The following is a 25,234-nucleotide window of genomic DNA, read 5'->3' as shown; positions in this document are numbered from 1 at the left end:
TATATATATATATATATATATATATATACACTATACACTTATGGACGTATTAATTCGGTCATCGCAGGATTTAATTTCGCTCATGCGAAAATATCGCGCGATAAAGTAATTAGAAGAATTTCGATACTTTTTCGTGCAATTTTATAATGCTGTATTAACATTCTATTTTCTATTCTTATACTCTTAAACTTTTCTATTTATCTTGCATCATATATTATTTCTCTCTTGCTCTCTCTGTCTCTCTTAACATATAAATACACAGAAAATAGTAAGTATCAAATCAAAACTTATATATTCATATGAACGCGTTCGTTGTTTCATATGTACGCAATAATTTATAATCTTCTTGGAAGAATTTAAAAATCTGAAATTTTAACAATATTATACTCTTATTTCAATACTACGATTGTCATTTCAAAAATAAAATAATTATTTTAACTTTATAAGAAAATTATAATCTTCGATTTGAACATGTGTTACTTTCTATCCAACATTTTTTCCTCTTCATTTAAGAAAACTATTCTTAAATAACAAGAATATATTTTTCTTGGTTAAACTATATAAAATGTCTTCATCCAAGCAAATTTTCTTTGTTTAACGCAATATAATCTCATTTCAAGATTTACATTTTGAAACTAAAGATATTGTCAAAATAAGAATATTCTTTTTTCTGTGTATAAAAGTCTCAGTTTAACAATATAACTAAAAAAGATGCATTTATTAATTTAAAATCAACTTTAAAATACATGTAAAAAATTTCAATAAAATTAATTATTTGTTACACTCTCGAAAGTTGAAGAGTAAGTATTATCCTTCAATTAATATGTTGTATTGACTTATATAACTAGTAATTAATATTGTTAGAAGATTCCAAATTCCAACATGAACAAAAACTAAAATTAATATATTCCGTTGTTTTCTGTTTTTACATTATGAATGATTTTTATTAATGCATAACATATTTTGATTGCATTTATTGAATAGTCGGCCATGTTATTATCGGCTACAAGCTGTGTAACTTTAACTATTCTGTTAGCAGAAGCGTAACTAACTTGTTACGACAACCGATAGACCGCTAAATTAAGTATACTACTGACACAGTTGTTGCACACTTGTTGTTTGTTAACTGAAGTGCACGTAGATGCTAACAACGCGGATTACCATAAACCTGCTTTGTTGCCCTCATAAAGGGCGATCGCATTTGCGATTTAATTTAAAATTTGCACAATGTGCATGAGCAATTCAACTTAAGCTGAATGTGTGAATCTTGCTGATCCATTATGCACGACAAGAAAATTAGGACATTTCTATATGATCATAAAATCAGATATAGCAATAGAAAAAAAATTTTAAATATTGCTGTACAATATAATATCATTTTTGTGTAGTTATTTTTTATTTTAATTTATCTTTTTTATATATCAGAAAAAAGTATTTGAAAAATAAGAAATAAATTAAAATATAAAATACGATCTAGAATATATTTACATTACATTATTTATAATCCATTACCATAAAATGTATTCGTAAGATATAAGAAAAAATTCTCTCACACACATTATTGCGCCTGATATTATTCTCAGTAACACTTTACCTTGGATCAATATTTCTTGCGTTTCTTCGCTTTCCGCCGGTGATGCTTATCTGTTTTCAAAATGTTTTCGAATGTAGCTTAATTAACAGGCCACTAACTAATTAAAGTCGTTCGGCATTTTTATGAATCTTATCTGCGAATGTAGTGACGGGCTTAGATAAGAACGATCAGTAGCGAGACGGTGATGTCACGATGTGCATCGGGACGAACGTCGGCATTCGTTTTCTTTGAATTCTTAATACCCTAATCAGAAAACCGCGCTCGCCGAGAAATGTCATGCATTAAGCAAGATCGCAGAAAGCCTTACAGAAAGGCAGAACAAACAACATAAACGTAAATGTGTTGCACCAGCCGGCCAGAAGAAAGCACTTACGTTGTTCCTTACCTGTTCACATTGAAACCGAATGAGTAATAAAATCTAGAAAAAAATTTAGTCAGTCCTATGAATATTTAAAGTGGCACCAAAAATATAATAATTTCGTTTCCATCATATTAATAACTGATATGTCATATCAAAAATTATTCTAAACCTACATCTGTGTGTGTCGATTTTAAATTTTTATGAAAAAAAAAATTTTTTTGCGTGTCCGTCATGACGTAACTTGCAGCGATCGACCATACCCACGTTGAACGTTACTAAGGATGTTCAGGACGATTCCTCCTCGACTGCTAATGCTATACAGCACGAAGAGCGGCAAAGACGAGGAGAAACGACCGCGGTTTACGCGAGACGGCCAGAGTTGCGTATCGAGATATCGAAGTCCAAGCTCCGCCCGTTCCGCAGGAGCTCAGGGTCCACCAATGAAGATCTGAAACCACCAGCCAGCACGCGACCAGTTGGGCTAAGGGCAAACGTAAAACTCACCGATCGGCAAGATAACTGGTGTTTAACACGCGAGCCGAACCGGCATTAAGCCCGGCCCACCGTGCGATTTCCGCGCGCTCGTTCGCTCCACTCTGTCTCGCGGCGATTGATTTACAGCCCCGCATCAGCTCTTCTTCCCGCGAAAAGGGAGAAAGAGGAGGACGAGGGGACACACGCACACGTGTGCGTAGCATCCGCTCTCTCGTGGAAGAAAGGTGTACGCTTTCTCGCGTATTATTCGTGCAACGCCGGAGTTCGTTGCACCGAGCGCACGGTCCATATGTGAAGCCCGCTTCGGACGACGTGTGTTCGTTCGCCGGATATTCGACAAATTCCTGCAACATTTTGCACTTACAGGAATTCAGTTAAGCAAGCATATATATATATATCTTTAAACAGACCCGTCGGCAGAGATGCCCTTTGATAATACGTTCCCATGGGAATATGTTCGGTCACTTTCAATCACACATGTGCACGTTCGCTATATAAGTATGTCAATTGTTACATCAATGATCGCTACAATCATTCGGGGTATACCCACTGATTGCCTATTGTTCCAACATTAGCCCCTTTGGCCCCCTTTTAATACATCAGCAGTAGTTATATGGATATGTCCAATGACCATTGGTATATTCAATGGTAGTTTGAATATTTCTAGAAGCTAGGAGGGGGGGGGGGCAGTTTCGAGATTTATTCAAAATAAAGAAGACAATTTCAATTAATTGTATTTTATTCAAACTATTAAAATTCAGTGAATTAAACTGGATAGTAAATCTCACACGAAGACAATAAATAAAAATTGAATAAACGTTAAGAGAAAAAATAACAGATTTCTTTAATTCTGCTTTTATTGCGAGAAATTAATGGAGAATTGAGTGCTACTTTAACTGATTATGCCTTCGCCACAAAAGCGATCGCGCAATAACAGTTTAGCGAAACGATCGCCGCCTTATTTTGCAGAAATGCGGCGGCGGATAAGTATCGCGTATCTACAAAGCGATGGTTAAAATTCAGTCGCGGCCCGAAGCCGCCCCCTCATAAAGGAAGCGTCGGTTCATAAATTGCCCCCTCCCCTTCCACGTCCTCCTCTCTCCTTTCCACCTCACCCACGGCGCAACGATCTCAATTTTGAGGGCGCCAGCAGGAAACTACCACCCTCGACAAAACTTACTGAATTCATTATAGGACGAACAAAGGCACCACCGAGAAGCCTCAGGCGACGTGCTCGTCGCACGCCGTTGTAGGACGATGTAGTGTAGAACCTCGATGTGTTGGGAAGGGCCAATCGGGACCCTTCGTGGCGTGGGGAACCCTACTTGTGACGCCGCGACGCTAATAAGTGACAATTGCCTGCCATTAAAAGTGGCGGTCATTGCGCGGCGGGAATGGACGTCGGTGCTTTTTCTGAATACAATGGAAGTTGTGGATAGCGAAGGAGTGAAACCGACAAGAAAAGCGAAGGGAAAGAATAAGTAACTACTATGGCCAACGTGACTTAAAAACGACATGGTATTTTTCAATACAACTTTCAATCGAAGAATTTTTATTATTATTACAGTTTTTAATATTACATAGTTATTGTAAACTATAAAAATTCTTCGAAACTTAAATCAAATATCATTTCATCATTTTCAAAAATTTATTACTCTCAATATGGAATATTTTAATATTTAAAAAAGTTAAAAGTAAAATCTGTTTCTCAAATTATATGGAACTCTTTGTTTGTCGAAATTGTTTTAGTAATATAAGTAAACATATATTTTACGTATTTTTTTTTTCTTGATATATGTGTTTTTAAGAATTGGTTTATAATATTATAATTTTTTGAGGAATTAATAATAAATATAAAAAAATGTATAACAATATTATTTTCAAATCGCATTAGAGAAATCAGAAGAAAAATCAACGTGCATGTTATAAGTCCGAAAATTAAGACAATCTAGCATTGCATAACGCACGGATAAGATATCAATAAGAATGCTTATGTTTCGTCGCGAATTCGATTAAATGGGCATTATTTTACGTGAAATTCTTGGCCGGATTTCATTCCATTCCCGATTTGTGGAATTTGATTCTACGGGAGGTATGCGCACGAAATCGGCATAATCGTATTTGTTTCGCATTACCTATCCTCGCGGGCGAGCAACGCCGGTGCAGGAATGCGGTCCGATTATTCGGAGGAAGCCGTAGGATCCGTCCCGAGATCTTTGTAACGATCGAGACGTCAGAATCGCCGATAACGCCGCTTGAAAAACCCGTCATGAATTCTTCATGTCACACCTCGTGCCGAAAAACTCTGCGACGAATCCGAAAACTTTCAGCCAGATCGACAAAAAATTGATGACATAGATGTGTTTATCGGTTATTATATATCTAACATATATCTGAGTGTGATTCATAAATTTGATGACTTAAGTTAATCAACTGTCAAATTCTCGTAAAAAAATATAGATTTTAATTGCATTCAATATAAAAATAATTAATTAGAAAAAATGCAACAATTAACATAAATAAGACAAGTCTTTTTTTTTTGCTAATGGAACTCTTCCTGTTTACAAGTTTCTTTAACGTATACAGACGTGTATAGTTACATCAGAAGCCCCTTGGCACCATTTTTTCAATGTAAAATAATAATGGTCGGTGAGTGAAAGCAACGAGCACCAAGGAAAAAACCGACTTTTCACGCCCGTAAGGCGTAACTCGTCGCGCGCCGACAGGTGTGTAAAATCATTTAAATCGCCGGATCAAATTCGGTCGTGATCAAGCTGAAATACATGCGAAGGCTCGCGAGCAGATGTTATAAAAGAAGACTGAGAAACTATATTCGCACTTTTCTGTATCTTCGAGAGAACAAAAAACTAATCAAAGGTACTGTCTGAATAATTTTAACTTAATAGAGTAATTTGTCACGCTTACACATTGATACTGAATACAGCCTTTACATTATATTATTTATGAACAAAATAACTGCAGCAAATTCATTGCACAGTCTATATTATTTATCGAGTGAAAAAAGTTCTACTTTTGGTACATATATCTACAGAAATGTTGATATTTAAAAAAATTACTGTATTATACATAAAGAACTATAAAAAAATTCATTATACAATACATAAATGCCAAAATGTAAAATATATAATTATTAAACTTTTTGCCACAAGTTGTAAATGCTATTTTTGTATTAATTTTTTATTAAATGAAATGAAGTTTGCGAAAGAGGTGTCAACTTTCAAAATATCCAAAGAAGGCATGAGACCGGAAAGTTTGGGAACCCCTGGATTGAAAGAGCTTGCTTTTGCCCAGCGTCCCTCTCCCTGTCGAACACGCCTACCATCTGATCTTGTAACGCCGCGAGTTCGATCGGAGATCGGATTTCACGGCGTCAGGCGGGAAGAGATCTCACGAAGTAGGCCATCTTTTTTATCGCACATCTTTAAACGCCCGCCGTAAATCGCAGCTGCGGATGAGGTCGCGATGATCCATCGACCTTACCCTCTTTGACAGGCCATCTCTATTCTTACCCCAACTCTGAGGAAAAAAAAGCACAAAAAAGGGTTGAATTAGACATATATTTTTCGTAATGAATTTTTTCAGCACTCTTTGTATATTTTTTCCTTCTAAACTATTAATTAAACAATTCACATTTTTTCTTTTTTGCTTTGAAAACTATTTTCTTTATTTACTTCAAGTGTAGAAAATGTACGAAGATAAGTGCTGTTCAAGAAAGAATAAACTTGATTATTCCACAAGTGGTATATGTGTGTGTGCGTTATAGATTGCAGGATTTATTTTATATATTCAGTCATGTATGTATGTTAAACATATTTGTACATATGTGGAATCTTTATTTTTGCTCGTATTAATCTTATAAAAGGATGATTTAATTTCCTAAATAACCCACGCAAAATATCTATAATAATACTCTAGATTACATTATTTTGTGCTTACAAAATAAAATACTTTTCAAAAATAAACAGAAATGTTAATTCTGACTGTTGTCGAAATTCGTATTGCGAATATTTCTTTTAGTCGAGCGTTAAAAAGATAGGAGATATACATATAATAAAAAAAAACCAATACACATTTGTCTATATCTTCACCTATAGTCTCTGGTTAGCAAAATTTATTCTTGCGAGAAAAATAGCACGTGAGAAGAAACGCATGTGATTCAAGAGTCCGGAATGCCGGTGCAGAATCCTCGTGGAATTCGCACGAGCAAATTTCCTATTTCCACAATGCTGTCGGACCGCCGTTCCTTCACACACCCGGCGTTTATCGTCCGGCAAAGCCACACGAAAGACGCACACATATTCGCGTAGCTACTTAGGCCGGTATTACACTGTCTGCGTGCCGGGTACTATAAGGTTGGCAGATTATTGATGAAGCCGCGGCCGCGCGAAGCACATATCCACCGCACACATCCTGCTCGCGAGAGGATACAGTTATGATTGCTACAAGCAACGGCGGAGCGTTGCTAACGTTATTAACGTGAGAAAACGTGACTACCTTCCTCCCTCTGTTCTCTCTTCTCTCGTGGCATCTCGAAGCTCGGCACTTGACATTATTTTACATGTAATACTGTCGGTAATAATTGCGAATCCATTCGAGAAGACAGGAAAGTAGAATACATTCTTTTCGAAAAAAAAAAAAAAGAAAAACAGAATAAAGTTTGATAAATATATTTTAAGAAAATAATAAGTTTTGACGAAACGTATTTATGACCAGAACTGTTATAACATTTTATTAATTTTACGTTTATAAAAATATATTTTCTTTAGTTTTGAAGCTATAAAAAATGTATTTGATCGATGATATATCCTGCAATCACCAGGTGACAAATGTCAAAAGTAATACATGAGAAAAAAACTACGGCGTAAACGCATTGAACGAAGATGCCTTCCGTGATTAGCGTGCGACCAATCGTATAAATTAATTTCCGCCCAGGTGGTTGACACGACGCGGCCGTTTGTTTCCGGTTGCATATGGCCGAGCATAAACGGCCGGATGACAAGGGAGCGACCTATCGATGAACCGGGAGAGGACAGTGGGGCCGCATTCCATCGGGTTAAGATTTATTTGCCGAATAAATGTTGAGGAGGTATTTTTAATGGCCGACAATAGCGGCCTGATAGTGATCTGAGAAACGTATTGTCGCTGGACGTCGTATATAATCCCAGAGGCATCGACGCGACCAACACAAAAAACGGACGCATATCGTCCTTCCCCTCCCCCTCTGCCTTTTTCTTCCACCCATTCGCTCTCACCTCTCGCCAGGATCTCACCTTCCCTCGAAGAATATCTCTTTCTTTATCCTCTCCCTTTCGTTCCTTTCTGACTTATCGGTTCTAAGAGCGAATTTACACGATTTACATTCTTGATGATCACATTTTTTATTCAGACATATCATCGATATTAAATTACTTGATGTAATCCGATGCATTTTTATTCTTGACTTCGAACTGATACAGAGTGACGTAATTAATAAGTGTGACTATTCTCTTTGAAGGGTATTACACTGTGAATTACAATAATTATTAATATAAAATTATGGAATACCTATTCTATTAAATTCGTTTGTTGAGCCTATGCGATAGCTTTGAAAGATTATGATATGTCAAATTAATATCCGTATTCTTTCACATTAAGTCATAGAAAACTGTGAGAACACTTTGTGTATTTTATGTTCACACACATTTCAGGGAATAATTTATTTATTATAGCTTATATATTCTAGTTTGCATGATTATCGGAAATTATTTAAATACTAGTAAAAATTGTATTTTAAACATTTTTGCGGAAACACTATTTCCACGATTCACTTTTCTTTCACTTCCAAATACTCATCCGGGACGATCATCCAGAGTGAATCGTATAAATTTGCCTTAAGAGAGAATCTTTCGCGCTCTCGTCGCACCATGATCTTTCCTTGTTCTCGTTCTCTTGATCCACGTTTATTCTATCTATGCCTCTCTCTTTATTTCTTTTTGCTTGTTCACTCCTGCCTTTTCCTTCGTCTCTTTCTTTTCATTGCCTCACGAGCAACGACGACGCGCGTCGCCAAGTAAAGCCTTTGAAGTCGATTCTTTTGTAAATCGACGTTATTATTGTAATTGAATACTTGTCTCCCAGAGGGGTATCCTTTCGGTTCGCGTACTTACGACGCGGGGATCAAATCGGATCTAACGCCAAGGGCAAAGAACAGAGTCGGTAGTCGAAGTTCCATGCGATTCATGCTTCCAGTTCAGAGCTTTCAATTTAGAGCGAATAACTATTGTGATTTTTTTTGGAAGAAAAATAAATATGATATTTAATATTTAATGGTAACATTCTTATATTCTCTTTATTTTTAGATTCAAGTCGACTATAAAAACTGCGCATTTTATAAACGAAATATGACAGATTATTTGTACATCAATTTTCGATTGCAAGTTGTCATCTAATTTATAATATTTACTTTATAATTATGAGACAATATATATTATATTTAAATAATATAATTATAATAATTAAATATTCATCTTACAATTTTTTTCACATTGATTTATTATGCGATATCAATGCCACTTGAATCAATTTCACCGTTATTTCTTGTTTCCATATAATTCGCGATATCACTGTCTTTTTTTCTTTCTCTCGGGCAAACCGAAACTAAGCTTACAAGCGCATTAGCGTACACGCGTCTTGTTCGAAAGTTGGAAATATCTCGGCTAGGAGAGAGCGAATCTAGACGCAATTATGGGACGGCATCGCACAGAAGCTGCATTTAATTGGACGACTTCCAGGCGCCACCGGGATATTAGGAGCGGTAACATCTCTTGGAACGGAGGAGGGTCGAACTGTCAGGATCGTGTATCGACTAATGTCGCTTTAACATTGTACCGAATTATCAGTCGCCGCGCCAGACCAACCGGATTAATTAAGCTAATTATTGCTTACGCTCGGATGCGCACCCGACCGAGCCGTTTCGCACGGCTGCAGACGCGTTTCGAGAGCGCGTATAAGATCCGCGATTATTGCGCGGATGGATGGTTCGCACGCGACAAACATCACCGAGAAGTGCGCTTGCGAATTTCCGACCAAAGCTGCCGACATTCTGAAAACTGGAACTCCCAATAAATCGGATTTCTACGCGAGTTTCCAGTAACGTGTTCGAATTAATACTTTTCTTTCCGCTGAGAGAGTTATATATATGTGAGGACAGTTATTTTATACGTATATATCACATATATACATATATATTACTTTATCATTAATAAGATTAAATTTTAATATATATTCTATATAACAGATTTAATAAGCAGAATGTTACTGGAAAATTCTATAATTTTGATTAATATTAAAGTTAAATCGTTTATATTAATAGAGATTTTCTATATTAAAATAAATCTAATATTAACAAAATATTTTAATAAGTTAAATTAAATTATTAATTTATATATCTAACTGTATTTGATTAATTTGAAAATAAGACTATTTGAAATGATTATATATAATATATATAATATTAATTAGTACTCGCCTCGTTTTTATGTTATCGATTTCCTCGGCTCTTTAACAATGAAAATAACATACGCGACACCTATTTACACGTAGATCAGCTCTTTATCGGTATCAATATTCCTTGAAATCAGATACGTGTTGTACTTGCACTTTTCTTTGTCATCGACGACTTCGATGTATGTGGCTGGTTGCACACCGTATTTATCTCCGTCGATGCTGTTTCTCTTGTTATCTCGGTGGTTGTTACCGTTATTGTAGCGACGCTCGTCGGGTGCAAAGACGATGGTGAAGTGCACTTGCATCGCAGCCAAGAGATACGCGATTTGGCGCGATACGCGCCGAGCGTACCGGATTCGACACGAGTAAATTTTGCGCTCACGTTCTCTCTAAGTTGCACGTTAAGGATTACGCGTTGAAAGGTGCCGAAGGAATCTCGAGGTTGCAACATCGAAATTACGCTCGCGCGGATATCCACGCTTGAACGCGCGCATGTCTTTACAGAGTCTCTATTAAATGCGTATTTTGTCGAAACTAATACATTCCCTCCCGGCGATCCTCGAGATAAATATTTATTTTCGCGATTCTATTTTTTTTTTTGTTTTTTTTTTTTTTTTTGTACAAATAAGATTACACTGCTGATTTTATTTTCATATCTCTCTCATCGCATATTTTTTTTTCACAATTTTCACAGAAAATGTATACCATGCAAAAGTGACAGAAAATCGTTCTTAGTTTATCGGAAATGCATTTTATGAAAAATATTTATATATATTTTTTTAATACCTTCTTTTATTCTTCTTTAAAAATTATTATTCTTAAATTATCGATATTTACAAACGCTTGTCAAACAATTCAATGTGTCGTTCTTGCATTTTACGAGTAAACAAATCTTTTCCAAAGAGAGTTCTCGAATGTTTTTTCGTAGATGCTGGAAACCGTTCTACAATATTTACTAATTCAAATGGCTGTTGAGCTTCTCATAAAGTCCAACAACATGGCGAAACTAATTGTATATCGATCCTAATATCGATTTATTGCCTAGATAATTGCATAATCGGCTTGCGTGTATTTCGCTATTTAGCACGTTAAGCAGATTGATGATATTTTGCAACCTGCATCATCATCCGTGAATTTGCTCGTGCATCTGCCATAAGTGACGTTGTTGCAATTTCGATTCACGACATAATGCCCTGTATTGCAGAATTTCGAAAAGACTAATGAGAAGCCTATCATAATTTCCCAGACATATTTCGATGAACATTTCTCGACGTTCTAACCGGCGCGGTGCGATATCGGTTTATTTTTGCGCGTAATGAATTCCGTTTCGACGAATTTGCCGTTTTATACGCTGTATTTGCCGAGGTAAAACATTTAATTGCAATGAAGTAACTTACTACGCGGAATTAAATTATTCCGGCACGCTTGGGTTTTTAAATCCGCTCAGCTGCGTTTCATCACAATGATTTTCACGCATCTTTTTTACGTCAAAAACACATGTGTCAATATTTATCATCTAGAATAAATCTCGAAATTAATATATAATTAAAAAGAAAATTTAATGTAGACAACATTTTATAAAAAAAAAACAAAGTGCAAAATATTACTTTATTTATAATATAATATAATATTTTTAAATAACATTTATTTATCTACAATATTGTTCGTATATATACATATTGTATCATGTAAAAAAATATTTTTAAGAATATGATATTTTTTTATATATTTTTTATTTGGGATTGATTTTTATAATTATAATAAAGATAACTTGGTTCACGCGTTTTTAAACAATTTTTATTTAGCATGAAATCGATGTTACGTACACGAACAATGATTCGACGAGCGAAAGAGAATGGCGATTAATCTTGTCGTCGCCCTTAGCTTCTCCTTTTCTACCGCGAGCATAATCCACGACGCTTCGGGTTCCACAAGGAAACCATAGATCCTCTCTCTCACCGCCGTGCCTGCTGTATCCCCGGTTCTCTCTCACCTTATTCGAAACAAGGCAGGCTTACACGCGTATTTATGTATAACCCGCGTCTTATGCTCGAAAGCCCGACGTACAAATTTCGAGCCCTTCCGAGCGAGGAAAGCGTCAGCGAGATAAATTCCTCTCAAGAATTGAAAGATGCAAAACAAGAATCTCTCGGTATTATTCTTAATTATTATCAGATTACAATCTTGAAAGACAAATGAAAGACATTGATTTTATTTTAGCAATTGGATTGATAGAAAGACATTGATTTTATTTTAGTAATTGGATTTTATTTTGGCAAAATTTATTTTGTTGAATTTATTAATTGTTCCATTTATTCATTCAAAAAATAACGTTTATTTATTCGATTTGGAAAGATAAAAAAAAATTAAAATTACGCGTTGGAGAGACTGAAAAATATTTTTAAAAAAACATGATGAAATTGTGAACATATGATGACATTGTGATAAATATGAAAGGATTCACTTACAGCTGTTTTATTTAATGTGTTAAATTAATAAAATATTCAATATTTTATATTATGATATTATTATCCGATAAAAGTAATTATCATGGGGGTGCAAGCAGTGTTGATATGACCCGCCAATATCGCTTGCAATTTCCTCGGACGAGCGTATCACATAGCATTTAGAAATTATCGCAGCGCGACATCGCTCCATACGCAGTTGCAATCTCTGGGATGTAACTATGAGCTATATACATACATACACGCCGTGCACGGTATAGTAATCGGATCATAATGTAATCTGCGATTGGATATAGCGGCCACTCGCTCGCGTGTTAAGGAATCGTGTAATCGATCCGATCGACTATGCGAAAGGGGTGAAATTCAGAAATTTGGAAAATTTCGAAGGCGAGGTAAGATCTAACAACGATATATAAGATAAACATAATGCAAGAATTTGATATTCGCAGGATTTAAGAAGGATGAAATTATGAATCTTGATTGAACTTAATTATATACAGACGTCTAAAAATCAACATCTCACAATACCATCGAGAAATTACACGTGGCCACGACACGCGAACTCTACAAATTATGCGGTGTTACATCGCTCTGCACGCAGTTACAATTTCTAATATGTAAGACCGTGAATGCCGTGCCCGGTATAGTAATCGGGTCATAATGCAATCCGCGCCAATGGATATATTCGACGACCGCTCACGTACTCCGGAATCGTGTAACTTTATTGGAAGACGACGAGGGACTTCCGTCCGGTTATCTCTTCGAGCCGACATGGCTGCTCATGGATCCTGAAGGGACGCGGACAGGGCGCAAGGGGTTGGCACTAATAGCCCTTAAGTTGGATGAAGTTCGCCATTGTAGGAGCCGTCTGGGCGTACGTGATCAGTTTTACCCTTGGATAATCGCACTACCGAAAGCCTGATCTTCCTATCGTATTCTTAACCTTAAAGAGTTGCACGGAAGAAACTATATTATTAGAATTTCCGTGAAAAGATGCAAAATGTTTTGTAGATTTTTTATTATCAGCAAGTCTCCTGAAATTGTAGATTGTTATGCCTATAATTGTAGAATGTAAAAAAAGGAATAGATACAAAAATTTTCAAAAATATCAATAACGCGTTGCAATTATAAAATTAATATAGAAAGCCATACCTTGTATTAATAAATTTCAATGTCCATTTTATATAACGTTAATTTATTCGAATATTTTACGTAGCGATCATATATAAAAAATGTTAAAAAATGTTAAAAAAAAGAAAAACAATTTACATTTATGTGCAACTTAATATTTGAATGATTATTTTTCAGAGATCAATTATAATATGACTTTTTACAAATTATCATGTGTTTAATTGTTTCTGATTTAAAGAGTTATTTCATTTTTATAAACTCTTGAAAAATGTTTTATTTTGCATAAAAATCGATTTTCTCTCTCAACTTCTGTTTAATTTCAAACAATTAATAATGTATACGGAATAAACGATATCGGAAAAAATTTTAATAAGTAGCATATCATAAAGATGATGTATTGACTACCATCGCAGATATAAATCATTATGTTTAGATAAAAATTATTAATTATGTTTGGACTATCTGGAAAAGAATAAGATGCTTCGACTTATATACTCCCTGCTGAGTATCGCACAGATAATCCCTGAAGGAATGAATTTATCGTTCTGTCACTCAACAACCGCGCTGCACCATCCGAAGATCAATCTCGTAGCGGTAATCCGCGCCGCGCTACCTACAAATTACTCAAATAGCGACTCGACAACGACACAACGGTGTACGTGCCGTTGACTCGACAACAGTACAATCATCATCGCATGATCGTCGATGTCCGGTACGACGCGATTACACGCGTTTTACAATGGCGGAAGTCGCGAAGACGCGCGAAGGGCGCGAAGGGCAGAGAGGGTAAAGACGGTGAGTTACGCGAAGAAGCGTGCGTTAATGATTTCGGCAAGATTTGTACACACCAGCCGCGTACATTGTAAGGGCCCGTTCACAAAAGAGCGTTAAACTTACCGGCGACGATGACCTCACTGCCAGTCATCGTCGATAATGACCCTTTCTCCTCCCATGTACCTTTCGTCCTCTCTTCTCTCTTTTCCTGTTTCAACAGTTCGTTATCTCTTTCCAGCTCCTTCTTTTATCTTTCTATTTCCATCTTTTTATATAGTTATCGTATATTAATTGTATATCATATTTTAGCAATGAATATCACACACATTTCAGTGACTTTTCTTAAAAGGTTAAAATTTTTGTATGTTTCGCTCATTAATTTATAATATTTGATTTGATTTATCTCCATATTATTACATTTAGTGCATTTATTTATATTCTTTCTCATCATATTCTCCGCCAGGTACATTTCCTTCGTATTATATTTGTCAAGAGAGAAATATTCGCCTCTCTTTCTTCTTCCTCGTCTTTCCTCATTCTCTTTTTCTTCTACCGCTATTTCTTCCTCTTCTGCTCCTTCCTCCACACATTCTTTTTTTCGCGAACGTACATACACGCGTGCTTTAATGACGCGTATGCATCCCGCACGCGTCTCCTAATAACCATCGTCATTAGCGCACGCGGAACCAACGCGCCGCGAGGAGGCGAAATTTTTGGGCGCGGCGACGACGCTTCAACAATACTACCCGTCATTTTCGGCGCGCTCGCGTGGGCATGTCATTAAGGTTCTTTTATAAACGTATCTTTTGTCGCATTTCCTAACGCGACAATCACAACATATGCTGAGATAGACTGAATAGTATCAAATGAATTGATTTACGCATTCGATGTCTGATTAATTATTATAGTGAGAAAACCGTTCTGCCTTTTTTACCATTTATTAATCTTGAATCGATATTGCAAAACTTTTTATGCACTTTCCACTTGTTAAAGATATATGAAATTAAAAAAAAAAGAATAAGACCGTATAATATCCTTGCAGCTCTATTTTATAAAAATTATTATTATTTTGATATGTATTTTTGTTAATTTATGCAACAAATTGATTTTAAATTTTGACCAAACAATCATACATAAAAGATACATAACAAAGATACACTAAGATAACTTAATATTATAGATCTGAGATACACTGAAATCTCTGGTATTTCTTGATAATAATATCCCCAATTTCTCTGATAGTTGATTTAACTCTATAATTGACGACATCCAATTTGTGACAAGCATAAGCTTAAGAGAAATCTAAACTCTTATAATAATAATTCTGTAATCACACACAAGTTACGGAATATTCTCTCTTGAAAAATATTACTCTATTATAGATTTTTTCGGGGGCATCATGGGTGGTACGAGTTGGTTACATTTAAATGCGAGTTTCGCAAGAGACTAATTTCTAACGTCGTTACGGGATATTAATCATCATCGTGCCTTTCCAACTAGTCTCTTTAAAGTTCGACGCAGCCGACGTTACATCATTACGTTACATCACCGTCAGGTAACTCGTGAAAAGACCGAGAGGTCGCAGTAGGAACCGGCTAACGGCTGCTGTCCGGTGATCGGCGTAATTACAACGATAATTCCCGGTCGACGAACATGGAAGCCATCGCGACGTCTTGCGTCGCAGCCGTCTATTCGATAAAATAACGCGTCGCGATTCACTACATCAGGAAACCGCAATTGCAGTTCAATGTAGAAGCTAATATTAACATGGAAATAAATGTTTCAGGCAAACTGCTGATAGATTAATGCATTGCATTTAATAGCATCACTATTAAAATAATGTTGTCTTCTCTGCGTATATGTGAATACAATATATATATATATATATATATATATATATATATATATATGTACATGAATATAAATTGAAATTTTCTTTAAAATATATAATGTGTAATTCAATAATTATACAAAAAATATTTCTCAGAATATTACAATTTCGTTTAATTAAAATTCCAATTTATAGAGGATGGAAAGTTGAAGCTGTTGCTTTTTTATTTTTTTAAAATATTTAATTAATATTTATTTATATTTTATACGTAATTATATTCTATTCAATTATTTATAATTCTTTTTTATGATTTTAATTATATTTTTATATTTCGTTCCGTATCGATACTTTGCTCGCTAGAGAGTCGTTCCCATCGAAAAGCACACGTAGTAAATTGCGGCCCATATAGCTTAGCGAACACGTGAGATTCCCATAGCACGTTTCAGAATGCCGCCACGCTCGAACCGACGACCTTTCTTCGCAGAGCATTTTGCGCGATCGCAATTGCGATCCAACGCGGCACGGCGCGACTGTAAAAATCGGTATAGCCAGTATGTATAATTGATAATTGATAGATATATACCAGAGTGAGTAGATTAGCCGCTCCGCGAGTTTCTGAAACGGCCGATATGTATCTGTTATACAAGGTGAACGAGAAAAGTTGCAAGGACAATCCAACCATGGATTTAATAATATTAGATTATTATCTGGAGAGTTATTTTCCTTAAAAGAGCTAATGTATCCAGCTTTTTTCCAGGCACTTAATATCTCACTAAATTATAATTTTTACTTTTTTCTTAAGTGATAGACCTTCTTCTTTCAAAGCCTGATTTTTTCTTATTTTCAGTATTAATTGTTTCAATATTCAAATTTTCAAATTATAATTAACTTTTAAGTTATATTGAATTATTAATTAAATTATATTTAATTATTTTATTTCTAAATTATTTATAATAAAATGTATTTCAATAAATAAAGGTTTTCTGTCGTATTTATGTAAGGAAGCTTGATTCAGCAACGTTATTTTGTTTACGCTATTGATAATTTTTCGATTATATCATTATACCTATTTTCTGTATAAGAAAATATTAATCGCGTAGATTTATTAAAATCAAGCTTCTTATTATTAATACCAATCTGTTAATTCTCTATCTAATATGTTTCTTCGAGCGAAATTTGCAGAGATCATAGACTCAATATATCATTTATCGTTTCACTTTTGATATACCGTATTATAAATATTACATTATAGCCAAACTGAGTTCTACTGATCCCTAATAAGACGAATGTGTTGAATCATTGATTACGCACTTTCTGTCTAAATTTCTCTTTCTGTATAAAGAAATATATGGTTTTGTTTCAACTAATAATCACGTACGATATTATATTCCAATCACTAAACGAGAATAACAATTAATTCATCTTTTTTCTCAATTTATTGCTAATTTATTATTTTTAATATCTATGTAATCGTTTTGATTCCACCTATATTCATTTGTATATATTTATTTTGCAGATATTCTAGCATTTTTTATTTATACTAATCACAATTTTATCAGTTCATATTTTTATATAAGTACTTGTAGTTATACAATTTTATTGATTTTATTTTTTATAAATATTCTTGGAACAGAATAATATGTATTTTCTTATTCATTTATAATTTTCCTATTTTAATAATAAATAGATCTTTCTATTTCCGTTTTAAGAAAAGCCGTTATATTTCTCTTTATGCTATGACTCACATTCGAAACCACAGTGAACGGAACACGTACGACAGATTAGTAATTCTTGTTAAATCAATATCGCGTATGACATCGTTTATAATCATACATTCGTTACAAATACATAGTCACGTGTGCGATTGTGTGGTTTTCAAAAATAAGTATTCTACTTTTTCTCGTTTCATCAAGGAAACGCCTGAAAAAAATAATTAGGACGGATCGCTAGGAAGGATTTTCATTTAGTTGAAAGAAGATTACCTTGAATCAATGCAGTACGATAGCGAGAAAGATATAACTCTACTAAGTTTAATAACTCGAGATTAATAATGACAATAACTGACAGACGTTGCGAATCCAAAGATATTTCATCATAGAATCGGAAATATATTTACAGTGTGGCCAAAATAAAGCCAATTAAATAATAAATTAATCAATGAAAGAATTTCGGAGTAATGATTATTCGTTAGCCAAAATATTACTTGTCCTATTGTTTCTTTGACTACTTTGATACTTCGATGGATTTTAAATATGGTGGGTACGTTTGCAGCCATAAAAAAGTACAGTCATATCGTCTCGCGACTTTATTTCGCGGTTTTCGCGAGGAACGAAATGCTTGTTTCCAGTAACTTCGCCAACGCGACGAATAATAGGATCTACGATCCGCCATATAAATCTTCTTAAGATCGGGGACTATGTGTCACATAAAGTACATGTTTTACGCGCAAGAAAAATATCACACAGGAAAAAGCGTGTATGTATGTGTCCGCGTGCACACGCGCACAAATGTCATCGAGAGAGATTCGAGATAAGAATATATGTCATAAGATAATATTAGAAAGATAATATCTGTTTAAAGAGCATTAAATGGGCTTACATAAATATTTAAGATTAGAAAACTAAGGTCTAAAATGTTATAATTATGCAACATTGGTTTGAAATGGATTGGTTGATATATGTTTCTTATTCAATCTTCATTAGAGTTAAAAATGATTTCGAAATAGTGCATGACACATAAAATTTAAAATTTAAGCTAAATATATCTAAAAATTCTACTTTCTGGAAATAATCACTCATAAAATTCTGAAGACGTATATATGAGCACGAGAGAAAAAGTTCATAAGATATTCTTGATCACACAAAAAACCTTACGTTTAAAATAAAACCACAGATTTCATTTGATAATTAATCTTATATTTAAAAATTAATTTAGATACTGAATTTTTATCAAATTATATACATATATAGAACTGTGAAATATTAGGACATCATTTCATAAAGTGACAGTAATTTTATACTTATTTCATTTTGAAAAATGTCATGTTTTCATAATAAAATTAAATTCAACGAATTAGCTGCTATTATTAAATAAACTTTCTAAAATATAATTAAAATTACTCTTTTTGTCTTCTTACATCTCATAATTATGTAGTTTAGGATATTAGTATTTTTTTCGAAAAACATTTTTCAAGTGGCTTGTATTATAATCTTTTTATATAACATACATTAGCATAAAAATATATTTCTTGCGTTATACAAATTCTGCAAATCATTCTTTTACACAGAATGTACAGTTTTTGTTAATGAATTCGGCGATTTTATTCATCCTGCTCCATTCTATAGGATCCTCAGGCCAATCACGGTACCTGATGGATCACCGATGGCCGGATAAACGCGGAATACGGAGCGCGCTTTATTCGCTCGCGTCCCCGAGGCGCGCAGCCGCGAATAACGGTGACTAATGAAAACATGCGTTCCCTCATCTCCTAGACGCGCGCGCGATAAGTTCTCGCATGATTCATTGCGCCATTACATCGCGCGGCCGACGGCTCAATACGCGCTCATTGTGATATCGGCAATTTATTGCGCGGGCGGGGTGGCGGCCGCCGTCGCGGCGGCGGACCTGAGATCGATCGAAACTTTCGCCGCCCGCGAAAGTTTTGTCACTGAAAGTTCCCCGGCGGGTCTACCTGGCGGGAAAAACAACTCGACGCCTTAAACTAGAACAACTAATGTCTAGTAATCGATCAAGTCATTTTAAGTATAACATATAATCAAAACAAGTTAATATTGGTTCATATCCTTAACATATATCATTAGAATAACTAAGAAGGAAACAAGTTAATTTCTTTATAGAATAAAATTGATTAGTTTATAAATATATTTAAGGCTAATATTTTTGATAATTAATAGATAAATATTAACTCACAAGTAACTTAAAGATACTTATAATAATGTTACGTCGTCTATAAATATGAAATATATCGATTATAAACCTTTTTATCTTTTAACTCTCTCTTTCGTCAATTTTTAATTTAGATTTTTAATTACATTCTGGTTTAAAAAAAAAAGATCTTTCTCTTTCAATGACTTCAATTTTTGATTTGATAAAATTCAAAATTAACTACCCGCGTTCGAAAATATATAAGTAAAAATGTCGAAAGTTGATTTTCTTAATTCGCGTTGAGAAGAATGATATTATCTCGTTAGACATCTGTGTTTCGAGAAATTTCTGTTTTGCGAATGTTGTAACAGATTAATCGATTTGACGAACTTTACGTTGATGATATTTGTACGTGTCTCGCAAATTGAATGTATATTTAACTTAACAAGTTAATGAAGAATAAGGAATTTAAAAACCATCGCAACGATAAATGTTGACTTTATCTCAATGCTCTTTCAATAAAAGTAAATTTCCTATTACAAGATAGAAAATGTCAGTTGTTTAACCAGTATGAATTTTTTTTTTTTATTTTTATATACACCGATTATAATGTTTTAATTAAAATGAAATATCGACGCGCATAATTGGATTTACTAATTATTTTTTATTACATAAAATTGTATATTACACATATATATAATATATTTATTGTAATTTTTTAAACAATAATTTTTTATTAAATTGAATGGCCATGCAATCCGATTTACGATATTTCATCCTGCATTTTTAAATGAAAAAGTAAAGCAGCGATTTGATATGTTTTTTGTTATATATTATTTCTATGAAAATATCGTGAAATTAAAATTTAAAACAAAAATTTTGCGCTTTATTGTAATATTTCAGAGACAAAGAAATTTTATATTACATTATAAATTATATAATTATATAATATATATGATTATATAATTATATAATTATTATTACAATATTATAAGAACTATGTATAAATTCTAAGATTATGAAAAGATTTTAATCAATATTTCACATCGAATATTTGATGTTGCTCCATTCGTCACGTCCACAGCTTCACAGTGACGATATCTCGCAAGGTAATCTATAAAGACCCAGTTTGCGTACAATTTCGAGTAACGTTCCCGTCGATCATGGGTGACCGATCTCGGAAGTGTTGCATCGCATAATTTGCAAAATTCAACGTAATGTACCACGCTGCCTTTACATTCTCTGCTTCTCTCTCTTTCTCTCTCTCCCTCTCTCTCCCTCTCTCTCTCTCTCTCTCTCTCTCTCTCGCTCGCTCGCTCGCGAAGGTGAAGACGTAAAAGCTTATCGCGTCCGCCGACGTAGGAGAGATGAGGAAATGCCTGTTTTCGTTAGTCACCGTTATTTTCAACGCGCGAGTGGTGCGATGCACCGCACTATACCGTGCAAATGCACCGTTGCTTGTCTGCCTGCTGGGCATATATCGGGCGTATGTGCGAACATGTATGTATGTGTGATATATACTTTATGTCTCGTTTCTATATTTTTCTATATATATATATATATATATATATATATATATATATATATATACTAAAAGAGTTTATCACTTTTAAAAACTTTTGTCTCCACGTGTGTACTACATAGAACTGGGAAAACATTTTCACGTGTGTAAGAATGAACCTATCTAGGTTCATCTTCCATTTCTGACACTAAAAAAAAATTACTTAAAGATAATTAGAAACAGCACATTATATTACAAGTAATAAAAAGCTAATCAAATAAATATGTTTAAAAATATAATCAATGTTTAAAATAATTTATGTTTAAATATATTTTTAAAAATATTTTAAAAATTCAAAAATTTAAGTCAAGAGATTTGAAGACTCATGGATTGGAAAAAGAGTCAGAATCTTTAATGCAAAAATAATGAATGTATAGGATATATTAAGTTACTTTATATTTTATGATTTAGAATATTCATTAATATAAAAACTGTGATATTCAAAAATTTTAGCGTTTTAAAAAGTTGGTAAAAAGATTAAAGTGCAAGAAAAACAATAGGATATAAAATTCAAGAACAGATAATTAAATCAAAAAGTCCGAAAAATGTATTGCAATTCTCTCAAGGTTGCTCACCTAGCGCCCCCGAATCTTAACACTCGAGGCCTAGGAATCCAAATTTCCATATTCATCATAATTTAACGTATCCATCATAATTAAGGTAACGGACGTTCGCGACGTGGGAAACGCGTTGCAACACGCGCAATTATACTGACAACGCATTACAAAATCACGGCGCCGTGACATCCACGGTATCGTCGATTTCTCGCCGCATATATACGGCCGCATCGATTGTGATACGCGCGGCGAAAGGAGTGAACGGAAAGGGCTGAGGAAAAAAAAAAAAAAAAGCACAATGAGACGCGTCCCACGCGTCCGCGATACGAGAGGGAATGCATGTTTTCATTAGTCACCGTTACTCGCGACGCCCTCGCGCGTTGCAACGGCCGTCGCAGCATCCATGCAACGCGTCAATACCGCGCAAGTATGTACTCTCTCTAAGCGCGCCGCGAGGCACTCCGCTCGAGGAGTGCGCGCATACCACGCCACGATCTTGACTCGATGGCGAGAGCGTGTTTTGATATCGCGCGGGAGGAGCACGTGAGTGCGCGCCGCATAAGCGAACAGGAATGCCCGTGCAAGAACGGCGAATACGAGAAGAAAAGGAGATAAATAACTGGAATAGCAAGGACATCTCTCTCATAAGCGAGATCGGCCGCGAAGAGCGGGGTATCTGCTCGCTTAGTGACGATAACGCTGGAATGCAAGGTTCGAGCGCGTAGCGAATGCAATTTGTGCGCAACTCGAACAGTTTAGGATTTTTATCACAGACTCAATGTGTTTATCTTATGTATTTATATAGTATAATATGAATAGTTAATATAACATTATGCTTATCATTTCACAATATATTAGTTTTTAAAATAATAATAAATTCTGCGGTTATGTAATAATTAAACACTTTCGAAATTTTCGTGAAATCGAATAATTAATATTTCATAATTGAAGAGCAAAGTTAATAATATATTTTACATTGTAATTATTAAATTATTATTAATAATAATTATATACGTTTTTTTACCACATTATTTAAATAGATCAACATTTATTATCGTTCCCTGTTATATATAATATTCAATAAAAATTTTAGCCTTTAATAACAGAGATAGAGAAAATTATGTACAATATATTGCTGATCCCACGCGGCCGATGAAATACACCTTCCTTGTCGAGAATCGACGTACAAATCGGCGAACAATGCCGATGCCTCTAACCGCGATCATTCTGGCCGACCTTTTGAGGCCGCCATCGGAATCCCGTTAGTGATCGTACTTCATTAAGCGAGTAGGAAGTGTATCGTTTAGTAGGCGTGTATTATAATTTACAAGGCTAAAGCCGCGTGCGATCGGTCCCGATTAATTGCGGGATCGATACGAGCCGATAAAAGGCGAATGCTTACGCGCGCGATCGTTTGCCGCGATTGTCTTGATCCTTCCGATCTCCTTAATCCTCGAGGCACCGCGCCAATCCGTTCGCAATTTTCATCTCCAAGAGACCGTTAGTCTCGCGAATAGTTTGCAGATTTGCGCGGATGCGTGCGAACCAAGCGGATCGGATCGAAGCGCGTTATCTAAAGCGCGAAAGCGCAGCGATTCCCGTGTACCACGCCTTTTCCGATGCGCCCCACGGACCGTTACTGATAAAACAATCAGAAAATTGTCTGGTTTGCCTGAAAATTATTGATGGATCGCAGGTTAGCACAGAATTTCAAAATCAATTAAAAAATTTATTATGGGGGAAAATGTAAAACTTAGATTATATAATTTCAATAAAATAAGTATGTTAGAGATCCATTATTGAAAATCAAGAAAAAGTTGAAAAATTGAAAACTAATTTACTTTGGCAAAATTATAATTATAAATTTTTATATGTATGCGTGTTTCAAGAGAAATACAGTTTAAAGTTTTTAAAATCTTGTCCTATATTTTGTACAAATGTTTTATAATTCACATTAATGTATAATTGTTGTAGGTATTTTATTTATTATTTAAATAGAATAAATTATATACTTATGTGTGTGCATAAAATTAGTTTAATAAGTTTCAATAGTTTTTTAATCGTTTCTTGCTCTACAATTGTTCTTGTTAGGATCAGATTATCACGAGATCTTTTTAAATTTCTGCAAACAAGTTAGCGCAAAAAGCTAATATATAAATAATATATATTAAAATTGCAATTTTGCATACTGAGTTATAATAATAAAATACATATTTTTACAATTTTGCGAGATATCTAATATTATAATTCTCGCTTAATATTATATTTATTAACAAATTTGTGAAATTACAGCTGCCACCAAAGTTTAAATATTAGATTGCGATAATTAATTAATTCACATTCATCAATTTTTCATTGGATTATTTCAATGTTCGGATCGATTCTTGTTACCGCTTGCCAATTGTATGCATATATAATTTTGTGAATTCCAGTGTAAAATATATTGTATATAGAACTTGATCAGATACGCCCAACGGCACCTGTATCGATTATCGTTTGACCAACTAAAGTACAAGGATGTCGGTTTAATGAATAACGACATATCCAACGACACGATGCAACACATACAAACCCATATACACGCGCATATGTAAAATCGATTTGATCGACGAACCATTGTCCATATTTGACGAGCGGAACGAATGGCGAAGTGGCACGAATTCAGTTTTCGCATTCGCTGTTCGAGTTATACATTCGATGGAAATATTGCTAATCGCCATCTCTCTGACAAGCTCAATATCGGCGAGATTTGACTTTCGAAAGAAATGCCAATTAGCGTCATTTACTTTAAGCTTTAATAAAAAGATCGTACAAATAAAAGTTTTTATTTTTAAAATTTACAACATAAAATATTTGCATCAATTATTGTATTCAAATATATATTGATATATATATCTTTTTTTATAATTAAACAAATTATATAAAATATATAAAAGATATATATATTGTATATATGAATGGTTTTATACTTTCATTATTCGTGTCTGTTTTTATTAACAATTTTTTTGTGTTATATAGGTAATTATTAAATAAAAATCTTTCGATATGTCATATTTATGTTAATAGTAATCAAA

General features: G+C 34.3%; 1 long non-coding RNA gene across 2 annotated transcripts in view; it reads right to left on the bottom strand.

The window, feature by feature from the left end:
* Positions 1-4,346: 4,346 nt before the first annotated feature.
* LOC140666492 (uncharacterized) overlaps positions 4,347-25,234 on the bottom strand; it is a 113,757-nt gene continuing 92,869 nt past the window's right edge. For both annotated transcript variants that reach the window (XR_012046763.1, XR_012046764.1), the window contains exon 3: positions 4,347-5,987. This is a non-coding gene — a long non-coding RNA (uncharacterized lncRNA). The remainder of the gene's footprint in view (positions 5,988-25,234) is intronic.

The sequence above is a fragment of the Anoplolepis gracilipes genome, chromosome 6 (genome assembly GCF_047496725.1).
Source record: "Anoplolepis gracilipes chromosome 6, ASM4749672v1, whole genome shotgun sequence".
Taxonomy (NCBI): Eukaryota; Metazoa; Arthropoda; class Insecta; order Hymenoptera; family Formicidae; genus Anoplolepis; species Anoplolepis gracilipes.
The sequence above is the reverse complement of the archived record's forward strand: the minus strand, read 5'-3'. Positions and strand labels throughout refer to the sequence as shown.